The sequence below is a fragment of the Periplaneta americana genome, chromosome 7 (assembly GCF_040183065.1).
Source record: "Periplaneta americana isolate PAMFEO1 chromosome 7, P.americana_PAMFEO1_priV1, whole genome shotgun sequence".
In the NCBI taxonomy this organism is placed as follows: domain Eukaryota; kingdom Metazoa; phylum Arthropoda; class Insecta; order Blattodea; family Blattidae; genus Periplaneta; species Periplaneta americana.
This window is the reverse complement of record NC_091123.1, coordinates 26,564,999-26,590,107: the sequence shown is the minus strand read 5'-3', so window position 1 is coordinate 26,590,107 and position 25,109 is coordinate 26,564,999. Positions and strand designations below refer to the sequence as shown.

The 25,109-nt window shown below is 36.2% G+C and overlaps 1 protein-coding gene across 7 annotated transcripts in view; it reads right to left on the bottom strand.

Annotated features, from left to right (window-relative positions):
- The window catches only part of LOC138703000 (protein phosphatase 1 regulatory subunit 12A-like), a 227,099-nt gene that overhangs the window by 201,041 nt on the left and 949 nt on the right, over nucleotides 1-25,109 (bottom strand). The gene's annotated exons all lie outside the window — the stretch shown is intronic.

The window sequence follows — 25,109 nt, the reverse complement described above, 5'->3', positions numbered from 1 at the left end:
TAATGAATTTCACTTTCGCTGAATATCTATTTATGCTTAAATTGATGCACTTCAGTTACTTTTCACCCTTTTTCTATGGAACTTTCTATTTTAAGATAGGCCTAGTTATTTTTTGTAACTCATTTAATTTTCAAAATATCACTGTGTAACCTTTTTATTTCACCGATCGGTTCTTTCTATTCACGTACTTATAATAATAATAATAATAATAATAATAATAATTATTATTATTATTATTATTATTATTATATTACCATCAACATCATTAATGCCATATATTTTCACAATGTACATAGTTATATTGACACTATTCACTGAAGTGGCGTCACACATTACATCATTTGCACGATTTTTGCTTGTAAGTCTCACTAACACATGCACTATTATTAAGGTGGCTACTATTCAAGTTTATGTAATACAACACAACAGTGTTTTACATATACTAATTTTCATTATTGTACAAGATGCAGTGGAGGAAAAAATGTTGAATATTTCCAAAATTTTACTACTGTAAGCTGTACCTAACAAAGCAGGAAGCAAATGTGAATCTTCAAAAGACAAATGTGACAATATAAAATCGACAACATCGCAGTCATAACAGAAAAAGAGAGCTATTGCATCTTCCCTTTATTGTGTGTGACACTCTCTCAACATTATTTGTCAATCGGAAATGATCAAGTTTCACCGATCATTCGCAAGTAGTAATCGTCACTAATGAAGGTAATGGCATTTATTTCCGCTCTATGATAACGTCAACTCGAAAGTAGTCGTTATTTATTAACACGTGTTTGCTTGAGGAGAAGAAACGCGGTTACTGAGTGGCTGAAGGTTCCATTGTCATGTTCCTTTCCATCAGATAGAAATATGCCTTTAAATGTAGACAGGATAAGGATAATCCTAAGATAGTATCGCTCTCAGAATTGCATTAGGCAATAAGCTTTTTTTTTTTTTGTTACTTTAAACATATAAGGAAAGTGCACAAATATATTACAGCGACAATTATAGAGTAAAACAGAAGAAAAGAAAGAAAAACACCTCACCGGATCTCGAACTCCGAAACTTTCCATAACAAACCTAAAATTACACCATTAACTTTCATTCGAAATGGTATTAGGGTAAAGCCACAGTAGGCCTATTTGTGTGTTACGTATGGGACATTTTGCAATGCATTTTCTTGAACTGGAATATAATTTACAGTTTTTAAAAATACAGACTCACATATAATTCAACAGAATGCTTTTCCTTACATTATACCAAAGTCAGGAATCCAAACTCTCATTTCGGTGCAGAAAAAAAAATTAATACCCGTTACGTACGGGACAGTAGAAAATCAGCCTTTATTAACTGGTTTATTTCCACTTCATCTTTTCTGAAATTACTTATAGTTAAAAATGCTTTTAGTGCTCTGCATTACTTTACAATATATACCTAAGATGTGCTATCAGATCAAAGATTTTCCTGAGAAGTGTTTGGTTACGTATGGGACATACTAGTATGAAGTTATCCTATTCAACTTAATTTAACAATAATAACTAAAAGATTGTTTCAGAATGTGCCTTACGTATCCAAATTTTGGATTAAATTATCTCAATTTCATCAGCTGGAAGCGCAAATATTGACAATTATTTTATTCAGCCCTTCCACAAGCATTTCTATCTTTTCATATGAGCACATCCATATATTGCGAATTTTGCATGATGTTGGAAATACTTTTGACGGTCTCATTGTTTTAAACATGGATAATCCTATTTTAAAATTGATTTTTTTTTTTTTACAAACCGAATCCCTCTTAAATTTTCAAGATTAAAATATGTTTTTCTTCAAACCACACATATTGGGCCAATTAAACAGTGTTCATGGATTAGGTAAGAAAGGTAAAAAATATATATCACAGTTGTATGAACACTATTAAAATAATATAATTATAAAATTCAGACATGTTTCGGAGACTGCCTCTCCATGTTTTTCTATTTGTTTCCGCTTTCGAGATTCAAGATTTTTCACAGAAACATATTCCTTCTTTCCTGGTCTTATTCTGCTATGTCATTTCTTCTGTAGAACTGTATCACTTCAAACTTTTATTCTTCACTTAGTGCATCACTCCGTTTCTTTCTTTCCTTTAGATTACTTATCAAATAGAATTTAAGGTTCTCAGAAAGTATTTTTCACCTTTGAAGGTGACAGATTTTGAATGGTGTTGGAAAGAACATGAACTTGTTTTGTTGGAGATGTTGGTAGAAAAATTAAATTATGGTTTATTTAACGACGCTCACAACTGCAGAGGTTATATCAGCGTCGCAGGTGTGCCAGAATTTTATCCCGCAGGAGTTCTTTTACATGCAAGTAAATCTACTGACATGAGCCTTAGCATTTAAGTACACTTAAATGCCATCGACCTGGCCGGGATCGAACCCGCACCCTCAAGCACAGAAGGCCAGAGCTATACCAACTACGCTACCCAGGCCGACCAAATTACGTAATTCCAAAACCATACCCTCTATTTATAGGGATTATTATTGCTGATACTAATACTATAAACAGGATCCCTCACTTACTGGACTTCATCGTTCTAACAAGTTCTAGAACCGCAGCTCTCCTCACGATCACTTCAGACTCCATATTGCTAATGAGTAATGACTTAATGACTATGACTTAATGACTATGTTTTCTATTACGTATGAAGCAACTCCACATCTTTCCCAGTACATCTATTCTATCATTTCCACATTACTGCAGTATTAACTCTACTCTTGGGCAATTACTTGATCCAGAAACCGATTTGTTAACTGCAAAAATTCTCTCCGGCATCGGTACTCGAACCCGGGTTTTCAGCTCTACGTGCTGACGCTTTATCCACCAAGTCACACCGGATTCCAGTCCCGATGCCGGATTGAATCCTCTCAATTTAAGTTCACCTCTTAGTTTCCCTTTGGTAGCCAACCCTCATGTACTGTGTCACAGATGTGTGACAGTGGCACAATGTCCAACGCATTATGTACATTTAACGGCAAAAAGAATGAGCCGCTGACAATTTCTAAGTTCCAGAGACATAACATTGCGCATGCTCGTCTCGTCAAAGCCGTAGTTCACCATGTAACACAGAATTAAACCATTTAAATTTGCTGTATTTTATTTAAGAGTCTAAAATATGTTATAAAATCGAATGGAGGGTTGATTCTAGATACATCAGGACCTCTGAAGAGTGAAATAATAGTAAAATTGATAAATACAAAATCAACCGAAGCGAATATGAAAAGGAAAACCACGAATTATGCCGAAGCGATATTAACAGTCTGATTAGCGTAAGTCGTTACGGCATTGGTCTATTGAACAAGTTGATAGTAGTAGCTCAAGGTTCGAATCTACCACACACATTTTTTTAATTGCAAATGTGCCATCATATACGTATCGCAAAGCTATATTTATGTGGCGACACATCTTAGAATATGCCCAAACCCTAATAAATAATAAAACTTCCTCTCTCTTTCAAGCAATACTCCTGTCTGTTAATAAAACGTTCTATCTCATTACGCTTGAAGATGGTAGAGAGACAATAGAGAGCGTGGCATACGGTGTCGTCGACCTGTGAGGAGAGAACATCTGACGATGGAGGATGCCGTGGACCGTCTAGACTCTAGCGTATGCTACTCTCCGACAGAACTTCGATTGGAGAAATGTCTTTCTCTGACGAGGTAAATAGCAACTATGGTCCTGCTTTAGTTTGTCGTATGGTTGGCCACCGATACGATGAACGCTTCGTGGGACGACTTAACAGGTCGGGTCGCGTGAGCGTCGCGTGTTGGGGGTGATGTCATACGATGGTGTAGGACTTCTCGAACGCATCCACTGTCGGTTTACGCCAGAAATCTACGAACACATTTTGGCAAATGTGATGATCCCTTCCACCCGAGAACGATACCCAGAAGGAACACTTTTCTTCCAGCAGGATAATCACCCGGTACACACCGCCAACAGGATTCAAAGATGGTTTACGAGGAGACCTGATGTCGACCTGGTCGACTGACCTCCAAAATCACCAGATATGAATCCGATTGAAAATTTGTTGGCTACAGTCAAACGGATCCTACGTTCTAATTGGGCAGAACAACCACCTGTTCGGACAGCTGATGAATTTTGGAACAGAGTTCTAGATGCGTGGGAGGAGGTGGCCATGATCTGTTCCATAATCTTGTGGACTCCATGCGGCGCAGAATGAGGGCAGTTGTTGACGCAGGTGGTTTGTGGACGAGCTATTAGTCCCCACCACAGGCCTTTCTTTGTTAATATATTAACAAATTGTTTGTTTTTTGTTTATTTAATCATTTATTTATGTGTGATATGAGTCCGATTTTTAAATGATGTGAAGCAAGTATTTTTTGTTTGTACAGACCAGGTCTCACCTATTAATAACCAATAGGTGATTTGCAATAATATTTTTACAAGGCAGGCATAACTAAGTTTATGAACAAATACCATTTCATATTTTAAACTAGTAAATTAATTAAAAACTAAAAAAAGAATAATAATTTTACCCTACCGGGAGGCGAAGTCACAACCGCTGGCACGAAAGTCAGACATCTTACCACTAGGCCATACATAGTTCGTAACATAGGCTACATTGTAGACGGATGACTCTCAATGACGAGACACCACAGCAATGCCTTGCAGTGCGTTACGTTTACACGAGTGAACCGCGCGATAGAACTTAGCATTTCTATCGACCAAGAGTCGGCCCATTCTTTTTTGCCGGTAAGTGTACACTTGGTCAAAATGAAAGTGGCCGGCGTCTGAGAGACCAAGTTCGAATCGGGTATTTCCGTGAGCACTCGGGACAGCCAGGCTTTGTTCAAAAGATTGCGTATATTCTTCTAGTAGTTTAATGGGGAACAACTATTAATCACTAAAATCTTCCGAGAAAATAATTCATATACGAGATTTAAAACATCGTTCAGAGTATTTAAACAGTGAATATTATAACACAAACATTATATACTGTATACCAGGTCCTCAAGTGGAGTATGACCATTACTCGTTACAACGCCATTCTGACTGCAGTAAAACTCTTAGCGTAGTTTGTAGAGCGATCGCTAACACATCGTGAGGTTGTGAGTTCAAATCTTCGTGGAGTTACCAAACTTTTATTTATTGCCTTTCAAACACATCAGTGAAAATATAAAAGGTTTTCGTCATTTTTTTATCCTTACAATACTTTTCGCTTTATTACTTTTTTCGTGTTAACAGAAACTTTTGACGCTAGATGGAAGTAACACTAAAGACAACAATTGGGGATTTTCATATTAAAATGCCGTGTTAATTATTTTATTAATCCCTGCTGCTTTGCAGTCTATTGCCTAAGTAATATTCAGTAAATATGTTGATGGTTAAATAATAAAATTGGCAATAATTAATTTGCAAGTTGTGCTACAGGAAATATGATTATAATACTAATCTAAATCCGTGATATTCAGGGCCTAAACTTAGTAATTGTAAACAAAAAGAAAAACCATAATTATGATAAAATATATTTCGATTGCTTGGAATTGTAACCACAAATTTTCACCAATTTTGTAATTATCTGTAAGTAACATGAATTAACATACGCAAAATTATTTGACTATATTACACTAAAAGGAGTTCTGGAATTATAACCACAAATTTTCACCAATTTTGTAAATATCTGTAAGTAACATGACTTAACATAACCAAATTATGATTATATTACACTAAAAGGAGTTGTAAAAAAAATACGAAACAAAAATTCTCTACGGAGATTCGAAGCATGCTGTGGAGGTAGCCCAAATCAGCGCCTTGTATTATGGAGTTAACTAAAGCGGCGCACGGAGGTTTACGGTGGTGAACTGCGTGCTCATCCGAAGGGACTTACGAAATTTTCGCTGCTCAAGAGACCGGGCCACTTTCATTTTGACCAAGTGTACAGAGGTGCTCTGATTACGAGTGACTAAGTGGCCGGAATCCGACGGAATGAACGCCGTCTTGAATTACTACGTGATTACTTACGCGTATCATATTAGTATGATGTACCGATGTAGTGCACCTAATTGTCAATAGATTTGAAAAAAAAAAGTGTTTCCGGTATTACCTATACTGAGAATTTGTGAAAAAAATGAGCAATTATGTTTCAAATTTTATCAAAACGTTTACATGTTATAGCCTACATCTACGTATAATAAACGACGAATAAAAAACACGAATTGTTTAGCCAACTGTCCGAAGATAGGTTTGAACCTCACAAGTCACAACAATAAAGGCATCGCTCATGAGGCAACTAGGTCTGGAGATAATGGAGTAGGGTGGCCAGTTCCTTTCCTCCTCCAATGCATACATCGCTGATTAGCTACATATTACACTAGTCAGACTTCAGATGTATACATTCAATTACTCTTCCTCTGACACATATCGTCAAGTGAGATGTAATTACTATCTTTTTATTTTAGTGCACCTAATTGTCAACACATTTGAAAAAAAAAGTTTCCTGTATTACTCGTAATCAGAGTTTGTGAATAAATTAATAAATAAAAGAACTAAATACTAAAAAATCGGTATTGTGACTTTAACCTGTGTTGTAAGCTCTTGTTATTCTGTTAGACAAAAGTGGTTTAACATAACTAATACGGTAAGCAATGTAATTTCCCAGATGAAAGTGTAATACGTAACTTCTTAACGTGACGCAAATTGGCAAAAATGCTGCCCGGCATTCACATTCTGTTTCTCGAGTTTATGTCGAGTCACTCACATTAATAACATCAGATGTCAAAGCGAATATAAACAGGGGATAATAACCTGGACGATATTCTTTGGACTACTTCCACTTCTGTCACAGAATTAGCCAAATTATCTTGTCTAGTCTTGATATTCAGACATTTCCTTTCATAATAAGATTATAAGGGGACCTCTTGGTGTGAATTCCTTCGATCACAATAAAAATAAAAACGATCTCAACTGAACTGAACTGTTTTCAACGACGCTGAAGAACTCATCTCTTAAATTCAAAGCTTTAGCTTTTATTCTTCATTAGCTCTGAGAGTCAACTCTGATATGCATTCGTTCAATCACTTTCGATCTCAATTTTGGGCGTCCTGAAGTCTTCGGGACTGGCAAGCTTTGACGATAACTTTTACAGTTTTCAAGTAGTTTAACTGGAAAGATTACAATCATCACAAGAAAGTTCACGTACGTAGAACTACGTTTGTCAGCAAGGGCGAGGGCGAAATTGACGAAATAATTGGAATTTGTTTTCTTTATTAAATAAGTGAATAGTTTATAGAGTAAGCTTACAGACTAACAGTATCCAGGTTCACTGTTTGAGCCGATGTAGACGGCAGCGGTGACGTCTCACCGTTCTACAGTCACAAATTTCACTGACAAGCAAACATTCTCATTGGGGCACATAATTTTTTTTTCCACCATGTTAATATGTCAAAACAAGTGCTTATATAAATTTTGGCCACTCGAACGCATTACGAGGGCCGTATAGAAGGTAAGTTCCCCTGGGAGTCATTTACAGAAAGAAAACACAATTTCATTTTTCTTCTTTTCTTTGACAATTTTTGTACATTGGTACTATCAATTGTATTTAAATGATTAACATTACAATAATGTGAGACTTGTGGAGAGGGTGACGTCCATTAACGTTCCTCAAAGCATCAATAAATCAGTGTATCTTTTCCTCTTGAGGCGACGATCAGGTCGCGCAGGGGGCAGGTTCCGAGGAATCTGGTTGATTAAGCTGTTAGAATGTGTTTGCAATGTTGCATATAACCGTGTGTAGGAAGAATGAATTACAGTCTCTATTTTAGCTAGATCTAGATCTGAATGAAGTGCTTCATTTCTCATATACCATGGTGCTCCAGTGATTATTCTTAGTGCCCGATTTTAGAACGTTTGAATACGCTTGATTTGGCTTAAAGAAGCCGATCCCCATAATGAACATCCACAGAGCCAAATAGGTTTAAGAAGCATTACATATATTAACCTTTTGTTGGAAAGGGAAAGACAAGAGCTGGAAAGCATTGCTTTCAATCGATGAAGTCTGTATCTTAATCTCTGAAGTGTGTGAGGTGTTTATTCCAGGTCAAGCGACTGCCTAGGACAGAGGTCGTCAGCACAGAGCACGCTGGGGCTAGTCTCTCTTACCCGCGGAAAACGCTGTGCACTAGGGTGCACTCCGTAGCTGCTAGCAGATATGCTCTCTATCACGCCCTGTTGCACGGCAGTGCACACGGGACAGCACCGCGTACCCTTTGCACATTTCAGCGAGTGTTGACGACCACTGGTCTATGATGAGTCCAAGATATAGTACTTCTTCATGCTGTGGTACTGGTGAACAGTTGAGGTATAATGGAAGTGCTTTTTATTTTTTAAGGTATGTGAATGTTATTGTTTATGACTTATTTGTGTTCATGGCTGTTCTCCATTTTTTGTTCCCTATTTCAATTTCTTGTAGAAAGTTTTGAAGATTGGTTGTCACTTGTTCACCAGTATCTCCTTTGCTAAGGACAGCAGTATCATCAGCGAACTGAGCTACAGTTAGAGAATCTGATTTAGGTGTTGGTATATCATGAGTGTAAATTAAATAGAGAAAAGGGGCTAGAATGCTCCCTTGAAGTACACCTGCAGAAAAATATATAATCTGAGACTGTACACTGAATAAGTTCGTCTTCTAAGAAATTATTGAATTAAACGGTAGTATGTATCAAGAAGATTGTTTTTTTTTTTTAGTTTGAATAAGAGGCCATACAGTTTCATGGAAGGATTTATTGGAACAGATACAGCAACCGTTGAGCTGTTTTTCAACATACTCCGCAGCGGAACTGAGACATTTATCATACCGTGAGGTCAACTTTTGTATCCCTGTGTCGTAGACGTCTTCCGCCTGGGATCGGAACCAGTGTCTGGCAGCCGTCTGCATCTGAGCCGTTCAGAGCAAAAGTGGTGTAAGTCAAAATTGGGTAATGAGGTTTAAAGTAAAAAAATGTGTAAAATACAGCGCAAAGTAGCAGTTAATATGTCCTTCGTGCTATCCACCGACTACTAATAGCTTAAATAAATTGAATATTAATTGCTACTTTGCACTGTATTTTACATAATGTTTACTTTAACCCTTATTACCCATTTCTGACTTACACCACTTTTGCTCTGAACGGCTCATCTGTCTGTTGATCCCACGGTATCACAAATGTCTCAACTCTGGTGGGGAATATGTTACAAAATAGCTCAACAATTGCTGTATTTGTTCCAATAAATCTTGTCATGAAATTGTGTTTTCTTCCTGTAAATGACCCCAGGGAAACTTACCCCCATTGCCATTCTCTTACGCTCTCTACCGTCTCTTGTACTCCGCAGCGGTGGTCTTGAGCTTGATTTATTCGTCTTGAGATGCCCGTTTCTCTCATCGTGCCTGCATCCACTTTTGCATTCTCTGAATGTTTGACATTCGAGAAATTTTGAAAGTTCACAAATTTTTACGGTTACTTTTTTAAGTCGAGGATCAGTTTACCCCGGATCATTCTTTTTGCGTTTGTTTAGTTGATCTCATCGCTCTCGATAGATCGACACCTCGAACTTCCGGATCATTTCAGATCTCACAGAGTTATACCCCTGAGCACATATATAACAGATTGGCCATCTCCATGTTAAAAACGGTAACATGTGGAAGAGAACAACTACCAGGATCGCCACTGTCGATTGGTAACGACCGCTAGATGGAATTACAGTTGCTCCATGCTATTCAAATGAGAGTTATAACGCGACTTCTTCTGCAGTAGCTAGATGGCAGCGTTGTGAAATTTATAAAAGTTGTTGCCTTCAAAGCCCATAAGGCCAATCAATCTGTTAATATGTGATCTCGGGTTATAAGCATAAAATGACCGTCGGAACGCAGTTTTCGAGATATGTTTTGCCTTACTGGTCTGGCCAGTCCTGAGGGTTCAGCCGGTTTCGTGAGGATGTTTCGAGTTACGGGACTCCTTTGTCTACAAAGTGATATAATTTTCGTTTCGATATTTCTTCAAAAATTATTATTAGCGATTCTAATGTAACACTTTTTTAAACATTGTTATCCAGCTGTTGGTGACATTCCGTGCCAACAAAGACGTACTCCTAAGTCAAAAGGGAAATTAGCAAATATGAGATTTAATAAATTACACTTACAATACAATAATTATGTAACACAAAGTACAGTGTCGTATCTTTTAAATTTCAGTAAGAAATAATACGTAAATGCAGTGAGTATTATTAAAACAGGAAAGAATAATTATCCTGGTTTCGGACCCCTGAACTTCAAGAGTAGACAATTCCCTTGTCCCGCGTCGCAGATGCTTGGATCATACTAAGGACTCGCGTTACGGAATATGAGTGCTGGTTCGAATCCTATGGAAGAAGGAATTTTTTCATGAAGTTACGGCCAGTATGCCTATATGGGACCGTCTCGAACCACAATCGTCATGAATTTGTGAATCTACAGTGAGTGGCGAAATCCGGTTTCACAAGCCAGTTATTATGGCTTACCATACTTTAAACCCTTAATGGTTAGACGATCGTCCACCTCTGACCTATGGACTTTAGACCAGCAGTCTGCTTTCCAAGCAACTGATGTTTTTGTTTGTTTGTTTTTTTGTTTTGTTTGTTTGTTTTTTTTTTTCACATCAGTCCGTTAGACCAAGTTTATCTATTTTCTGCATTTGTGTTATGAGTCTTAAGCCACACTTAATAGCAATTTCACTACAGCTTTTCTCAATTATTTAATACATACACAGCCCTAAGTGTTCTGCTCCAGGACAGGTCTTTCACTGCAAAACCAGCTTTCTCCAATTTTCCTATTTTCTGCCTTCATCTTAGTCTCAGCATATGATCCATATAGTTTACTGTCGTTTATCATCTGATATCTGCCCCGAATTCTTCTCCCGTGCACCATTCCTTCCAGTGCATCCTTCAGTAGGCAGCTTCTTCTCAGCCAGTGACCCAACCAATTCCTTTTCCTCTTTGTGATAAGTTTTAATAGGCTATAATTCTTTTTTCACTCACTCTTTGCAACACAGCTTCATTTCTTATTCTGTCTGTTTCACACCTCTATTCCTTTCATTTTTTTTTCATTTCATTTACTATATCCATACATCTTACATTAGCAATGAAGCTTTAAGTTATGGAACAAGTCAAAATTTTACAAGAATACAATTACAATTAAAATTCTTACATTTTTTTTTTACAATTTTTAACAATATTTTACAATTTTGCATTTTCCTACAATTTTTTTACAATATTTTGGCGAGATGTAGTGAGATGAGGTGAGGCTGGAGGATTCGGAAAAAGATTACCTGGCATTTGCCTTATGGTTGGGAAAACCTCGGAAAAAACCCAACCAGGTAATCGGACCAAAGGGGGTGAAAACGAAGTGAGGCCGAGGACTCGCTATAGACCATCCGGCATCAGTCCCACGGCTGGAAAAACCTCGGAAGAAACCAATCAATGAGACCAAACAGGGGATCCAATCCAAGCCCGAGCGCAGCTCCGGATCAGCAGGCCAGCGAGTCTGTCAACTGAGCTACATCGATGGCTCTACTAAAAATATACAATACATAGCCAATCAGATGATTAAATCTACAAACGCAAACGATTATTCATCAGTTGAGCTATAAAATATAATACATAGCAAGCAAGTTAATTCAATTTAAAGGCATCTCCACATTTCGTATGTTTCTATTTGCTTCTCTTTACTTCCTCGTAATACCAATGTTTCTGTCGCCTATAATCCCACACTCCACACAAAGCACTTCACTAGTCTCTTCCTTAGTTCTTTTCCAGAGATCCGCAGAAGATTCTCCTTTTTCTATTAAAAGCTCTCTGTTGCACAGAAAAAGCAACCATATCTTCGAAACACACTATACCAGTGGCGTATGCTGAACCTGGAGTTTGGGTGTTCTGTTAAAAATATATAGTTGGTCTATCTCGCACAATTATTATAGGCCTAAGTGAAATATCGGGTCAATATTAACTGCCATTTTTAATATATAATTTAGTATTATTTATAAATAATAACTATGGGGCGGATGTTGATGACCTAAAAATCTGCTTAAAATGATCATTAAAATGCCCTTAAACTAAAGGAAAAATGACATAAAATTAAAAGAAAATGACATTTAAATATTATTCAGAGTACTCGCACCACAACTTCTTAAAAATTAATCACCTTGTTTCAATGACTGCCCTGCAAATGCCGGAGAAAGGAGGCAACTACAAATAACGTTATTCAAAATTGTATTATTCATGATCAAACAATAACCATGGCCAGCAAAATAACCTGTTTGAAGTTCCACAACCCGCTAACTAATCTACAATTTCATATTGTGAAATAGAAAAATGTCTAGTATATTGTTCGCTTTTTGTTTTATATTGTTGCACTAAATTCGGAAGTGGCGGGGTAGGTCTACCCTTATTCACTAGATGTATTTTCTCTCCTAGTGGGCGAGAAGAGAATGGCTTGTGCAAAAGATCTTTTACAGTGTACATTTCCAAGTGCTATTATCATTAAATAAGTAATTTAAATTGTTCACCTGCGCTGGCACACAACTATGAACCCTAGTAAAACTTAACACAGTAAATTCACTCACACAAACAGTAAACACACACGTCAAACACAATATTTTGTAACGCTATTGACAAGTTGAGCTGCCTGTATACAGGACGACCTGCGAGCTTGATAGAAGCGAGTATCCCCACCTTGCGCGCGCAGAGAATTATAGCAGTAACTCTCAGCAGGGGATGTTCTTTTGTACGGTCAGGACAACCAGACCAGAACTCATCCCACTTCGTCAGGCAGAGCGTACGTTATAAAACGAAAGCCGTTCTGGGGATGGTGTGCACATTCAACCAGCAGGCATTTAGAATATTTAGATGGTAATGAATTAAAATTAGTCTTGAACTATATACGTCAACTTCCAATGAGATTACCACGCATTTAAATTGTGATAAATTAAAATTATTGTTGCATTATATCAAACAACTTAAAATAAAAAAATGAGATTACCGAATTTACAGGGTGTCCAGCGCACACCTTGAACATCGGCAATATACGCCCCTGCATTATACCACTCTATGTTAAGTTGGCAACAGACACACAGCAACTGAATGTTGTGCACATTCACAGCACAGCGAGAGTGTTCCGACGATTACCTCGGTTTATAAGCACGTGCCTGCATGGTATAGCAAAAAAAACAAGGCACAATTAAAATGTAAGGAACAAGTTTTTGATGTCACTGTAGTAGTAGTCGCCAAAGCTACCTTACTCATTTTGTAGAATCTCCAGCATCACAGCATGTCAAAAACACAAGAATGAGGGTTCCGTACCAGAAAACATTGTCGATTTACCTACTCAGATATTACGTAGTAGTCACCAAAACTACCTTACTCATTTCTGTAGAATCTCCAGCATCACAGCATGTCAAAAACACAAGAATGAGAGTTCCGTACCAGAAAACATTGCCGATTTCCTACTCAGATATTACCGTTTATTTGTATACGTATAACATCCGTAACTGACATTGCACGGCCCCACCCAATACTCAAACATGATTTTATCGCAAAAACAAGTGATTATCATAATCGAGATCTTATTCCAAGTCAACGTCTGATAAAGTACTGCCTAGAACGATTGTAGCCTCTACTCTGTGTGGTTTATTCCTGATCTACAAAAAGTTGGGAGATTCAAGAAAGATCTCATAGTCACTGGTTTAAACAAAGTTCAATATTGAAGCGTCGTTAATTTCCCCACAATTTTTCGTGTAGTATTACCTAATTTTCCCAAATATTAAATACGTATTAATTTATTCGAATTGCGGCTTATGCCGTTATCGTCACAATACATGGAAATCAATTAAATTCGGTTCTTCAGCTTTGTTCATACAAGACAATGAAACTGGTTACTCAAGAAACTGACAATAACCGCATTCATTTTCAGAGTGAGTGCAGTTATTCGGTGGAATGAGTTCACAGTAGAAACGCCATGGAGACAACGAGCAATGGCATCTATGAAATATGCGCCAAAGACATCTTGCGTCGTAGAGAGGTCCTTCTCTGCCTACAATAATTTTCCAAGAGGCAATAGCAAAGTTTCACGCTCGAAAACTTAGAAATGTGACTAACCGTGTATAGCAACAGTACAGAAATGTGAATTCCGTTTTCACGTGAATGTTACTGCCACATTCTGAAATGTATTATACACTTTTCATTAACATAAATTATAAAGGTGAACTAGTTGTGCTAATGTGAATTACCTCACGCTAGTGTTGTGAAAATACCAGTGTACGAGCATAAATTGTCATAAAAGGCAATAAAAGATTAGCATAATTATGTCATGATGCAAATCATCTTAATTCACTTGTGTATATACGTTTCAATTATGAATTTGTCATAAAATTTCTATAAAAGACTAAAATAATTTTAACAACCTAAAAAGGGCTAATCTATAATGATAAAAGGCTAAAATTACTTTCATAAAAACCTAAAAATCGGGACCCTACTTACAACATACTGCGCATGCTCAGTAAGCACTGAGTATGCGCAGTATGTGGTTATAATTGGAACTTAGAAAATCCTGAGCATGCGTAGTATGTTTTAATTGGAACTTACAAAATTTAGGTGGCCCAAATTTTGTTTCTGAGTCTGTACTGTGGCAGTAAGGGACCTATTCCACAAAAGTATGGTGTTGTACTGTACATTACAAGAACATTCTCTAGTAAGTACTACAAATACTAGAGTTTCTGTTCCTCAGACTTTTCTGCAGTAGTACTTTACCAATCCATACTCAAAAATTACCAATGAAGTTTCATGTTTGTGTTCCACAAAAATACTAGTATTTCTAATTTACAAGTGAATTGTCAAGTGGATCCTATAGATTCAAAATCCCCTACATCCACTTCCACAAATTAAAGGGTTTTGACAATGACTGCTGGCAAATAGATGGAATTTTGAATCTGAACAGAGATTTTTAACAAACCTTTCGCTTTAAATTTGGTGGAAAGGAATATGTGGGCATAACTTAATTATGAACAAAATGGTCTTGAATCTAGAGAATTCAAGTATTCTCTACCAATGAAAGCAGGTTAATACATACACGTACTTAATGCGATTTAAATATATTTATTTCATAATATTAAGATATATTTTCATAAATATGTGGTGCAGAATATCTTTTCTTGCTTCCAATTCCTTCAAAAGAAACAATGATCTCCTTTTACATAATTTCAATAATTTTGCAGTGTTTGCAATTTCGTAACAATTAAGTTTGGGGGGGGGGGGGAGGATGAAGAATTTGCAGTGAGTGCTATATGCCCATAATCCGAATTCTCGATTTTTAACGGATAGGTAATTTATCACAAAAGAGAGGTTTAGACTAAAACGTATCTTGATTATAGGCAAAGACGAATTTGAGTGCGTAGTTATTTGTATAAAATACGGTTTTATAGAACGGTGTAGATGGGTTTCCTTGACTACTCAATACTTTCAGCTCGTATATATCGTTGAAATCCTCATGCTTGAAATATTTTGACGTGAATATGTGTAAGTTTGGTCCGGTACTAAGGTGTCATCCCAGAAAGTCGACCAACACATTTCAGGCCAGTTTCGTCGTGCCTGTAATTATAAACTATACAACACATTTATATGAAGTAAAAGACGATCGACAGATGAACAATCGAAGTATCCAACGTGACCTGGAGCGAGTGACGTCACCTAGCGATATGTGGGAGAAAATGTTTGTGTACGAATTGGCGGGTCGTGCTGCAGCCGAGCCAGTGTAACTCGAAAATAGAAGCGATAGAACGTTCGGAGTGTTATCAAACGCTTCATAAAGAACAATTTCAATTGAGCAACAATCAGCAGTCGACAAGTTAAATTACAAAAATTCGCGAGTGAAGCTGAGTGAAAAGAGAAAGTTTACAATGTCGGGGTATATACAGTTTAAATGGGAACCGGTGTATAAGCAACAGTAGCAAATGACAGAACACAATGGTTACTATAGCAACCGACATGTTCACTCTCAATGCATACAAAATGCCTACTCTTAGGAGTCCCAGTACAACGGTTATCAAGGTATCTGGAAAGAAGAGATGTTGATTGTCAGTGCTGACGTTTAGCTTAACAGCAATTCTATCAGCAACGTATTCACGCATAAAACTTGTACCTGTGTCTCCGACTATCCCGATTTTTTTTTGTACTTACGTTCAAAACTGTCGAATAATTTTTACAGCGTAATTATGTTATTCAAATCCATATACAGAGTGTCCCAAAATTCCATCACAGCACCACATCTCATGAATTCTGCATAAAAACGGAGACGAAAATGTTAAGTGACAAAATTTCGTCCGAAGAACTTTTAATTGCACAATGCACAACATAGAATGCCTCAGTAATCTACCGTAATGTGATGCTTACTGTGTTTTCTACTTTAACTAACAAGCAATAAAATTACAAGAAATGGATAAACAGCAATTTACTAATTATTACGAAGCTATTTTAGAACAGCATACAATGCAGAAATAATTTGCACATTACTTAAAAATGACTAAAATGAAAAAAAAAACGAGGTGGTGATTTTAACTATGAACGTTTAGTTTTAAAGCAGCGCACGGATAGCTTGAGCTACGATCGCAGAAGTAACATTTATATTCAAAATACGTTGTTGCCACATTGAGCAATTAAAACTTCTTTGGACGAAATTCTGTCACAAACATTTTCGCCTACATCTTCATCCAGAATTCACACTATGCAGTCCGTATGCGTGTGTACTGAGTGTCTGACCCAAATATCTGTACGGTCTATTGTAATTGGGACTTTGCCTTGTTATAGACATAAATAAATAGTTTTAGGCAACACGCACAACACGACTAGGGATGGATACTTTTCGTCCTTGAAATTGCCCAAATCGCAGCGTTTGTATTTTAGCTTCAGCACCGATTGAAAACAACTAAAATAATAAATAGATAAAGGCATGTTTGATACACGGATTTATATATGTTTGAGTAAAGAAACAGTCATGTCTAAGACGCCATCTTTCGAGATAATTCATGGCTCTTATAGCTAAAGTGAGGAGTTCATATGAATGTTTCGACTGCCTGAAAGGGTTCGAGCCCATGTTTCTTTCTCTTGTACTTTTTAATTTCGAAATCCGATTCCAGAAGGTTCTATTTAACACAACTTTAAAACGGAAATATGCAATCCATCGAAAGATTATATGAACCAGAATGTACCACAGCAGTAGCTATAGATTATAGAAGCTCGAATCCTGTCATAGGTAAACATTCACGGTTCGAAACTCATACTCGTGACAGCAAAAATAAAAGATAGCGACAAAACAAATTTAATTATGATGTTACAGCAAACAGAATACATCGGCGTGATCCAACTCCATGCGGGTTGTCACTGATCTTATATAACCTAGACTAGACCATATGGTCTGTCACAGTTTGAATCCAATGTTTTTCTTGGTCTACCCAGGTTGCGACATTCTCATGGTAGTGACATACCCAAAATATCTTTAAACAAATTAATGGTCTTGAAACTCTACGCTGTCTGTTCTTTCTTGTTATGTCCGTTGCTTATTCCTAAAGAAACAAAAACTAATATGCGGGATTAGAGATAACTTACGTATTCAGATATATTATCAGAACTATAACAAAATCAACTGACTCGATAAAACACTATTCAATTATAAACTCAATTAGAATAAGTGTTGAAAAGCCGTTAAGGGTATATGTACGTGAACGGCCACAAATATTATCAGAAAATGCAAGCTCTAAATTTCTAAAAAAAACAAGGTACCATAGCAAAACATATTAGAACTTAAATATCCGATAAAAGTATAAAAAAAAGGTTACTAATAATATTTTTCAAACCAGTTTTATCAAAGTATGAAAAAAAACAAAAAACAAACAAATTCTGCAGTTACATCATTTGGTAACCATATTTTTCTTGCATAATATAATAAACACTTATTTCTAGACTACTCTCAGACATATAGAGTTGTTTATTTTAATACAATTAATTTTTTTATTTGTCCTATATAAAATATATTACAATTTACATAATGTTTTGTGACCTAATTTTTCTATTTCCAAAGAAATGGGCATGTTAAATCAGTGTACAAAATTTCAGAATTCTATTTCTAATGGTTGCGCAGTTATGAAATAATATGTGTGAAAATTTTCAAATTTTGGAAAATTTAATTTTAAGTAAAAAGTGAATTCTAAACAATATTATTAGTAACCATTTTTATACTTTTATCAGATATTTAAGTTCTAATAAGTTTTGTTGTGGTACCTTGCAATTTTTTTCCAATTGTGAGTTCATTTCCTTACAAAATGTTAGTAATTTAAAGCCTGCATTTTCTGACAATATTTGTGGTCGTTCACGTACATATACCCTTACGTATTCAGATATATTATCAGAACTATAACAAAATCAACTGACTCAATAAGACACTATTCAATTATAAACTCGATTAGAATAAGTCTTGAAAAGCCGAAAGAAAATAATTAACGTAAAAGATTTATTCCACATGATTAATACAAAATTAAAGCAAGATTAGAATTCGTAACAATAACCTATAGGTTTGGAAGTAAATCCCTAAAAGACAAAGTATATGATTATGTCTCGTGACGAGAATATTGTACGAAATGGAAATATAAAAATTGGAAATTTATCCTTTGAAGAGGTAGAAAAATTCAAATACCTGGGAGCAAAAGTAACAAATATAAATGATACTCGGGAGGAAATTAAACAAAAATAAATATGGGAAATGCCTGTTATTATTCGGTTGAGAAGCTTTTATCATCCAGTCTGTTGTCAAAAAATCTGAAAGTTAGAATTTATAAAACAGTTATATTACAGGTAGTTATTTATGGTTGTGAAACTTGGACTCTCACTTTGAGAGAAGAACAGAGGTTAAGGGTGTTTGAGAAAAAGGTGCTAGGAAAATATTTGGGGCTAAGAAGGATGAAGTTACAGGAGAATGGAGAAAGTAACACAACACAGAACTGCACGCATTGTATTCTTCACCTGACATAATTAGGAACATTAAATCCAGACGTTTGAGATGGGCACGTCATGTAGCACGTATGGGCTACATGCATGTAGAGTGTTAGTTGGGAGGCAGGAGGGAAAAAGACCTTTGGGGAGGCCGAGACGTAGATGGGAAGATAATATTAAAATGGATTTGAGGGAGGTGGGATATGATGATAGAGAATGGATTAATCTTGCTCAGGATAGGGACCGATGGCGGGCTTATGTGAGGGCGGCAATGAACCTCCGGGTTCCTTAAAAGTCAGTAAGTAAGTAACCTATTTTTTAATTTATGTCAGTAGACATTATTATACCCACTCCTGATTCCGCCTGCGAAACCATTAGATACTGCCCACGTATCTCGACTGCTATTTGAGCTGCCTAAACAAAAATGAACGGCGTTAAGTCACACACCCTCTGCAGCCGGAGTACAGTATTACCACAGTCTAGTACATAGTCACGAAGCTTGAGTTGTGAGGGTGCTAAAAACAATAGACTGTGTCGGTACTATTTCGCATTGGCTGTAATGAGGCGATATTAGCGATCCTAGTGGTTAGCAACTATCTATGGATGCATATTTACTACGTATTGAGCTTCGTGACTGCATATACTAGATTGTGGTATTACCCTTCGCATAATTTCATTATAAATGTAACGATCTCCGTCTGTAATATTATTTTGAGCAAAACTGAGTATTGATAATGACAACTGACAACGACATACCCTAATATTCAAGTGCCACCGCCAATTTTAGGGTTACTGACCCACAGAACTGTTGCTACAGAGATTGAATCTCATGTAGGTGGCTCTCTTAGAAAAAAAAAATTGATACGATACAATAGTTTCTAGTCGTTACTGCATCTATGAGCATGATCATGAACAAATGGTAGAATTTTAGCAGGAGAAACTTCCGTACCCAGAAAAAAATGTTCGAACACACTATGTCAACCACAAATATGAATCTGCCAGTAACTGTTCAACTAACGGTATTGCGGGACATTAAACTGATACGAAGAATTAAGAGTACACCACTTTTATCGCACTCTGCACTACAATTTCCGCCGTATTTCAATAGAAAAGAAGAGCATTCTTTGATGTGGTAGTCCTATCACCCATCGTACCAAGAATCGCTTGTATTATTTGAGCAAGAATAGTAGATTACCAATATGGGGAAGTGACTCATATTGAACGAATCATCCACCAGACGCCCACTTCCTGGAATGAACTACCGTTGTACACTGTAACACGAGGATTGTGGTGAATAAGTACGTAGCCACAAAACAATCAAGGTGTGTTCGCGTATAGTAACAATTTTATTACATTGTATTACTTTAATGTCATTATACCCAGCTGGTTTGATATCTTTCGACCCGTTAATTTAAATACCTCTTAAAACACGTTGTCTCGTTTTGATAATCTAAGGATAAGATTGCGGTTTATAACTGCGGCGTCTCGTGTTCATATCCAGAAGTTTATTTTAAGTCAGTTGCGCTGTAATTAGAGACGAGAATTTTATACACTATAAAATCCCAAAATATGCATGCATTCATGCATTATCAAACTATGAAACATGCACGATCAAGCGAAAAATACATTAAAATATGCACGTTCATTTTTGTTTCAAACTTCTCATTTCACTTCACTTTTGTTTGTACAGTTAACAACTAACATTTTAAAATTGGTTTGTGTATGTAGAGAATGTCGTCATTACAGGTCAACAAATATATATATAAAAAACACACACACACACACACACACACACGCACGCACGCACACACACACACAAAAATCTGGACCACCTGAGATAACTTTGTATTTTTTTTCTTCGATATGTTGTTTAAGCACTAAGACCTGTTCAAAATAGTATAACCATGTAGGCTATCATTCTAATAAAGCAGAAGTTTAATATTAGCAACATAAAATGAAATGATTACTGCCATTTTCTGGTACTATTCATAAGAATTATGAAAAGTAGAACATTCACATTAAGTGCTCCAATTGGTGACCATTTGCAGTGATACACATGTCCAATCGCCAAATGAATGAGGAGATTGATTCGTCCACCGTTGCCGGCTGAATGGAATTACAAGCACACACAATAGATTCTTGCACATTATTTGGAGTTGTCGGAATATCCTGATACGCAATACCTTTAATAAATCCACAAATAAAGAAGTCCGATGGGGTAAGATCAGGAAATCGAGCAGGCCAATGAACTGCCCTCCACGACCAATCCATCTACTGGGATATTTTCGACCAAGAACACGACGTGCATGCAAGGTGTTACGTGCTGGGCATCCATCGTGCTAGTACCAAATGACCTGTCTGTTTCTTAGAAGTATAGCCTCCAGAAGTCTGGGAGTCCAGGAAAAAAAACTCTTCTTATGAAATGGGCATACTGCATACCAGTTTGGTTACCATTCAGAAAATATGGCCCAATAACCATACTGCCAACCATACCACACCAGACGTTAAGTCTTCACTGATGTTCCACCTGTCTGAGCCATCGTGGGTTCTCATTGGCCAGCAATACATGTTAAGTGTATTCATTTGTTTGTTATGTGAGAAGGAAGCCTCATCAGTAAATAAAGTTTGGGTTGATGAGAATTTGATGCTGTGGACACTGACAGAACACCACGATTCTGAAAATCATTTCTATACAATTCCTGGTGCCGATATACATGATTTGTGTGAAAGTTGTGACGACGTAGAATGCAATGTGCATTTGTCTTAGAATGCCAATCACAGCTTCAATTTATGTTGTGTTCGCGTTTTGATTAACTGCTACAGCAGCGAGAACAGCGACTTCACCAGTTTCATCTGTTGTTGTTCTACAGCAATTGCTTTGCCAAGGGTTTGTAGTTCCTGTTGCACGTAGCTTGTAAACCATCGGGAAGGTGAGATTTTTTGTGGGTATCGTTCTCTGTAGAGTTACTCTGCATAAGTAATATTACGCACAGTTTCAAGAGAATTAAAAAAAAAAAAACATCATTATAGCCAAATAATCTATGGATGAAGGTAATAAAGTACAGACAGAAATCATTTCAAAGTACTCAATTATACTAAAAAAATAGTGCATCTTTCAACTTACATTCTCCATAGATTAGGAGCATTTCTACCTTGTCTTCATTGGAGAGCATGGTACATACTGCACATAGTTAAGAAAATCATCAGATGTAGGCTATGTAAAACATCATTTATATAGGCTATTAAAAAAAAAGTCCTTTTAGTAGCATGTCTCCAATCAAAAACTTATATTATCTCTGGATGAGAATTAGATTAGAACATTTCCACATGAGAACTTTGTGATTTGAGAAAAAAGAGGTCTGTAAGGATATGATCGTGGAATGGTTGATTATTACCAACATTCCATGACAGTCTACTATATACAGTCGCGAAGCTTGAGGTGTTTTTTTGCAAATCTCGTGATAAAGCGCTCCAAGCGGTTAGCAACTAGAAACAATAGACTGTCCATGGTCGACTTTCGACTGTGTCGTATTTCTATCGAGTGCTAGCTCGTTGCGTATTTCACATTGATGCTAGTGAAATGTTCGTTATTGGTTGTAATGAAAATGTTAATGGCTAAAATATAATAATTGGAATAATAATATGAGACAAGGAGGAGACGTTTGTAGTGCAATAAATTGTAGCAACAGTAAGAGAAAGAGGCCAGAGTTATCCTTTTTCCGATTTCCGAAAGATTCAGAAAGGTTCCTGGGTTTCCACAAGAATGCTGTGCAAAAACAAAACTCTTAATTTTGAAGTTCTTTGTGACTGTTAGAATACATTATATCCTTAAATTTCACAATGAAATGTTTCAGTCTAACCGAAAGGACATTAGATACCGGTTAAAGTTCTGTCACTTAGGCTGCTAAATTTCCAGAGAAATAAAGGTTAGGTCTACTTTTTTTTTTTTCAGAGGATATATTTTTAATTGTAGCTATTAATTTTGTTATTATTTTTATGTGTTATTTTACTAAAGACGTAGAAAAATTAAGTTTGTTTTAATGAAATTTATTGATCACGTTTTATTTTCAATTCTGGTGGGATTATTATTGCTTAGGCCTACTTTTTTTTTTCAAAGGATACGTTTTTAATTATAGCTGTTAATTTTGTTGTTATTTTTATTTGTTGCTTTACTAGAGACGTAGAAAAAGTCTGTTACAATAAAATTTATTGATCACGTTTTATTTCCAATTCTGGTGTGATTATTATTGCTTAACCTCATCCCACTTTGTTACCTACGTAAGCCTACACTACAAGTGCCGGTACACGTAAGTTATTCCATTAATTCATATTTCATTATTATTGTTGTAAAGGGAAATGCAAATTAATATTTATTGGTTTCATAGTTAATTATCGCTATAATATTGAATGAGTGAAGCTATTATAGTAAATTTCAGTTCGTTTTGCACAAACAAAAATTATATATAACATTTCTTGCAGGCATCTTCGAGTTTATGGTGGAATTTAATATACTTAATTACAATAATAAATTAAGTTTATGCATTTAATATTTCAATAATGGAAGGAAGGTGTTAATTTTTCCAAAAGAACACGACAACGAAAGTGTAACATTTTTCGTCTGCTAGGAGAGAGATCTGCGATGCTGAGGCGATAGTAGCGATCCTAGTGGTGGGCAACTACCCATGTTTGCATTTTTACTACATATTGAGCTTCGCGACTGTATATAGTAGACTGTGATTCCATGCTAATGGTGCATCAATATTCCATGATTTGTATTTAACTTATTTACACTTTGGACGATTCGATAAACCTTTACTGAAACTACTAGTGGTTATTTTGGCAACTTTGTAATACGGTATTTACAATAACTAAGCGTGTCATTTAATGGTACTGGTACCCATTTTTTAAATTTTAAAACCCATTCGCGTTTTCTTTTATACTAATGGCGGGTACTCGATTGTTAATCATTCATAAAACACATAATTACACCTAACTATCGGCGAGCATTTTTTTGTTTGTTTGTAAATAGGGCTACAGCCTATGTGGAACATTGTGCATTACTGTAAATGTCATATTAGATCCATCAGACCAGTAAACATAACGATACAAAGTATAAATGTAGAAATGACTCGTCATTCTGTGATTTTCTAGATGACAAACTACAAAAAGATGTCTTTGCAGCTTGAATGTAGAAAGTCAACTAATGACAGTACAACTTCCTCTTCACATTACTTGCAGACATCCACCTGAGTTCAACCACCTATAATATTAGGTCTATACACTTGATGAGGATGAGGAGAAGGAGGAAAAGGAGGTAGTGGTGGTCTACTTTTCAATGCATACTCTAACCATTAATGTGCGAAAGCAACAGTGATAGAAGAGACAGACATATTCACAACAATAAAAATAGGTAAATGAAAATTCCTCCCGAAAAAAAAGTACTTTTCCTCAGTTCTACTATAAGCCGCAGAAATGTATTTATCTACTCTCAACGATTGCTCGTTTTATGTTAATAGCATAAATGTAATTATGAATATACTGTTGGTATCTAACTATGGGTTCATAATGGATTCATGCATCTTGTGAGTATAATAACTTAGGCCTAATTATTTTCTTTGAAACATATACAGGTTCATTAATTCACTTAGCATTCATTAGCAATACTACTAAGTAGGCCTACATTGTTACGTAATTACCTAGGTTATGAACAATAAAAAGCAATAACAGTTTATAATGTAACCTACAGGTAACTGAAGATAAATTTGTCAGTGTTACGCGTTCGAGTCATTTGACAGCTAATAAATGACGGTGCGAACATAGTTATAAGTGGTAGGACTTGCCATTAAACAATCAAAGTAAATAACTGAGTGATTACAACACGAGGCACAATTATCGTGTATCGTAACTGGTATATTCAGACATTTCATATAGGTAGTACCTAACAACGTGACATTTTAAGAATAGTTTGTAGGCCTACACAAATTTTCATCTAAAAAGTTTATTTTGACAAAAAAAAATGTCGCAATACGTCAAATGATGAAATATGACGAGATAGCCGTAATGGATTTATA